The following is a 5516-nucleotide window of genomic DNA, read 5'->3' on the forward strand; positions in this document are numbered from 1 at the left end:
TCGAGATTCTTGGAAGCCCTGTAAATTTTTCTTTGTGACAACAAGATATGACATTTATTTCAGGAAATTTACACATACATACATTACATACATTTATTGTAATACACGGAGTACAAGTGACCAAGATAAAGATGATACAGTAGGGTATTTTTAAAGTTTATGTAATGAAGAAGTAAAATTGCGGCCTTTTTTAGGTATTTATATTTATGGAATAAATTGGAAATATCTAATAGCTACATACTTATTATATATTGGTAGCGGCTCCATTCGTTCAATATTCGTTCGCAATTCATTTTGACATATAAGTCATTTGAGCATATTATGACAAAAGGTATTTTGATAAAGAGTTTTTAGTGTGTCGCAGTTCCATTTGCAATTTTGATACTTAGGTCTTTATACACTAAGTTGGTTATGGCATGAACGATTTTTTTCCTAAGCAGATAAGAAGTTAACGTTATTAGCATCAACAAGAATGTTATAAATGCAATTTAGACCCAGATTTTTAAAACATTTTTGTTATGAATTATTGTGCGTCCTTGTATTTAATGTCATTGCAGTAGCTTGTACTCATCAACTTATAATATAAATAAAACCTTAAAAAATGAATTAAAAAAGCTGTAAAATCTACGTATGCGACGACTGAGATTTGAACTCGTGACCTGTGGCTTGTAAGTCTAACGATAATCGCCGGGGCTATACCTGGCCGTGACATATGGGTCGAAATTAGACATTGCATAGCTTTCGCGTGTTTGTAACAAGCGTTGCTTCAACGATTCTGAAGAACGGAAGAATACATTTCACAAGATGACGGAGATCTGTCAAATGGTAGAAGAGAAAAACGTGAGATAGATGTATGTACTGACAAGTATATACTCTTTTCGACGACTGTCAAATCGCATGCCTAAAATAAATATGTATTTTTTTTAATAACTTTGGACTTTATTATCGGTGGGAAACGTCTGTTTTTAATCTACCTAAAATATTACTTATGTAGAAACAGGCATGTAATGAGGAGGAACCACAGGAACACTCAAAGGATATGACAGATGGCGCCACCCTATTAGTCCGTGAGACGTGAGAGCGAGAAGCTGATAATTATGTTTTTTCTCTCTCTCACATATGAATGACAGTGACATGCCTAGACTCTTGCATAGGCGCCGCCTGGCGGGGTAAAATGTCAGTGTGCCTCCTCATTTACGTTAATGTGAAATAGAAGAACAGAATAAAAAGCATGCGACACGGCTCATCACCTACCCTCGGCCCAGCTCCACCGGCGTGGTGGTTTGCCATATGGATTCCTAAATGTAAGACACTAAGGTCCAAACCAAACCACGCAAAAAATGTAAATATATTATTAAATTAAAGTATTAAATAAAGGTCAAACTTATTGGGTGGATTATCATGCTGTTAATATTGTTAAATAGGGACAATAAAAGTCAACCTCGTACTATTATCTGTTTCGAATTTGCCCGGTCAAATATTTAGATTTTTTTATTTCCATATAAATATATTGGTGGTTTTTATATGTTAAATATCTGAAAAATTATGTGCTATTGATTTCTGCTTAAAAATATCTGTTATTATATCAGCTCTAGAGCACGTTAGACAAAATTCAAAAATTCTATATCAATAAAAATAGTCTTATTTCCCGTCATATATTTAGGTGGCTTCGGGTTGTAAACCTTAAAACTGATTTTTTTCTACATGTTTCCACCATTAAATTACTGTGAGGTATTTTGCTGAAAGAAAACGCTTATTTTCTAGGCCTAGTTTTTTTTAATATCTTCCATTCCAAACTATTGGTGGATTCGAAAATATAGGTTTTTTAAATTGCGATTAAGCGCTGTATATGAAATAAAACTACTGTTATAGAATTATTTTCAAAAATATCGTACCGGTCTTAGGCTATTGGCTATTAACGGGGAGACGAAAACCCATAAGATCCCGGTCAGTATTATGAAGATTGGTCGTAGTTGAGTCATATTCACTTTCGCGGTCGGGGTTATTACGCTTAACATTGTCTAAAATATCGCGGGCCGTGGCAATACAATGGTAGAAATCTTGTTCTATTAAATCCCGTTCGGTTAACTCTGTGTTTAATGTGGCTTCATTTAATACTTCGATATCATCTTGCAAAGCCTCAAAGTCCTTAAATAACGCTTCAAAATTACTTAATTTGCAAGTTAATTTCCACTGACGAAATAGTATTGTCTAGTGGCAGTGTAGATAGGTAGTTCTTAAATTTAGTTAAACGTCCTTTAATCGAACTACGTTTCACCAATAATTCCCTTAACTCGCCCATAGTAACAAATTAGCAAATTAGTACGTGCAAAAAAAGTTGTTTACTTCTTATAAGTAATAGGCATACGCTCGGTCCTCGTTCTGCTGATGCTGCAGTTGGCTGTGGTAGGCGAAACTGGCCCTTAGTAGCAGGCGGCCGGCGACGACAGATGCACGCTGCGCGAGCGCTCGGGAATAGGGAAATGCTGGAATAGATTGTTGAAAATATATAAGTATGTATATAGGAAGCGTTATGTACTTTAGTTTGTGCGAAAGGCAGGCTTAGTGAGTGACTACGTGAAATTAACCTTTAAATCAGATATAAGTAGGTATAACGAAAAGCAACAAAATTAAATAATAAAGTGGAATAGTGCAATCGTTTAAAGCAAATGAGATCTTAACCTATCGTTTGCACGCGTATTTATTAGCAGTGTAGGCGCGCAGTGTTTATTATGTTCTATAACGGTAAAAGTTGACTTTGCGTGTTTCATACTAGAAATATTTGTTAAATAGTGAATTTGTATAAGTGAAAGTGATTAAAATGGATAGCTAAAGTGCTAGCAAATATAAATGAAGTGGCTAATTGATTGAAAGTAAATTTGATAGCCCAAAGCAAGTATAAAGAAGTAAGTTCTCGATTCTAGTCAGATCGAAGCGATAGTAAGAAGGAAGGAAAGAAATGGAACGGGCTCACTTTTTATCTAGGTGAACCAATTCTGCGGTGCTGGTAGCTCGTTGCTGGCCGGCTGGTCCCGGTGAGTCCAAGTTGTTCTTTCAAATAGTCCTTGTAGTCCTCCGAAGTTGAAAAAAGTGGATAAATAGCTCGTAGCTCGATCGTTCCTCGTATATCCAGGGTGAGCAGGGTGGTAGACTGCGCCTTTGTAGACCGATTTGGTATTTTAGTGGTAAGCGCCCTTTGACCTCCTGCTTTCCTTTGTCCGAAGCAGTGAATATTGGTAGTTCTCGTCGTGTAAACGGTCGCCAAATTTGTCCAAGATGAAACAAACAAAAAGAAGTCGTGGTTTAAACTTGCAACTATTTAATTAAATCTAAATAAAAAATACAAAATTTGTATGACACGCAAAGTTCCGTTATTCGCTCTCGTAGAGACAAGTAGGTATTGACACTTGTACGATGATGTGGAGTAATTTTGACACTTGGTCAGTGACGTCGCTCTACTCGTTCGGGAGTCGGCTTTATACGTTCCGTTTAGCGCGAACAAATTATGTTTGAATAAGTTATGACTCAGTCCGTTAGTATATTTTTGCACATTAATGGTAATTCAGTACGAAATTTAACATTTTAAGTCATGAATGTACATAATAATATACGTTATTATTATTTGCATACATTTTTGCTATACGTGTTTATATAAAAAACTAATATAAGTTACTAAATAGATTATGTGCCTTTATGTAGCTACCAGGATGGTTACCATGACTTTTTGATATTTTACTGTCACGGTGAGGGTTGCGGAAAATGTATGGAAATATTGAACAACACTCCAAGCCAAAACGCACTTTTACTAATATTTTCATACATATTCTGTAACATTCACCATGAATATAAAATGTCAAAAAGTCATAGGTTTTGATTAATACTTACTAAATGGTCGTTTATTATTTTGTTAAAAGATATTTAATTTTTTGTTTTTGTACAAGTCATGAGTTATTCATGATTTAAATGACTTAGAACATTTCTTAGCGTAAAAAATATTTTGATTAATATTTTTGATAAGTAGTTTATTTAAAAAAAAATAAAAGATGATTATTTAGTTTTTGTAACGATTCTTTGTTGAAAAAGCACAGATAATTTAAATATCTGTCTAGAAATGATCATTACTCTAATAGTTAATTTATAGTATTTTATGCAAGAGGCGTTTAAAGGAGGTCAAAAAGAGTGGCGTGGGTAACAAGTTGAGGCAAAGCCGAAATTTGTTATTAAGACGCCACGAGTATTTTTGAGTCAGTTAAACACCATGCATACAATATAATACTTTTACAACTACCATGCACTTCGTTTTTAATAGTTTTCTTGTTTCCTGTATTTTGATGCAAAGGCTTGCACTGTCAGCTCAGCTACCCAAAGCCTTCCCGCGCACGCATGCAGTATCGTTATAACAATGCGTTTCCATGGTTACAGAACCAAACAATGTGTTTTCAGATTTTTCGATACTGAGCGCACGCGCGGAAAGCCAGCGGTAGACTTTTATGAAGGGTGTTAAAGATTTATGCACAACCCTGTAAATGTCGAATAACAGTTTGGGAGTAGAAAAAAACATTACAAGGTTTGATTAACAAATAATGTTTTGATTCCTACATACCTAATAACATTAACCATGACTGATATGTTACTTAACACTAAAGTATAAAGTTAAATCTGTGCATAGGTTGAGTATTTCACAACAACAAGTCATGTGCTTTAACATGTTTATTTAAGTCTCATAAATATTTTTTCAGTACAGATGGTGTTTTTTTTACGCACTAGTGCGAGAAGTGGTTCATTATATGCAAGGTCGAAACTTTGGAGGCTCATCTGTACTGAAAAACGTCGTACGATACACGTGCGAAAAGGAAATTCGTAACTCGTGTCGATTTAAAACACTCCCTTCGGTCGTGTTTTAATTTATCGCCACTCGTTTCGAACTTCCATTTTTACGCACTTGTATCGTAATGTACTATTAAACAATTAGCAAAAGTGAGTTAAGTATCATAACACAGTCTTGAAAAAGTTTAACGTCATCGAACAATTCGCAATAAAAGAAAAGGGCATTATTTCGTCAAATTGAAGTTTCTTTTGAAATTAAGCTACAATAATCACTACTAGTTAAAGTCAACATATTATAGCTGAAAAACACAACAATCTAAATAAAAACTATTTTTTTAAAGAGAAACACAAAAAAATAGGAAAAAATCTTTAGACGCCATTTTCTCAAAATGGTTGGCGTGTGGGTTGACACATTGTTGCTTATCAGCATCCATTAGCAGTCGGTACAAGGTCGATTCACGAAAGCTGGCACGAATGAAATGAACGAAACTTTGATTGTGTGAGTGACACCTGTATTGGTATACAGTCGTAACGGTCGTAACTGTCAAGAGCCACCATTTTATTGGTTAATCTGTCACACACATGCATATTTTCATTCAAACATTCGTTCCATTCGTGCCAGCTCTTGTGAATTGACCTGTAACCACTAATCATTATTAAATTACCCGTTGGAACGGCTAATACTTAAG

The sequence above is a fragment of the Leguminivora glycinivorella genome, chromosome 16 (genome assembly GCF_023078275.1).
Source record: "Leguminivora glycinivorella isolate SPB_JAAS2020 chromosome 16, LegGlyc_1.1, whole genome shotgun sequence".
Taxonomy (NCBI): Eukaryota; Metazoa; Arthropoda; class Insecta; order Lepidoptera; family Tortricidae; genus Leguminivora; species Leguminivora glycinivorella.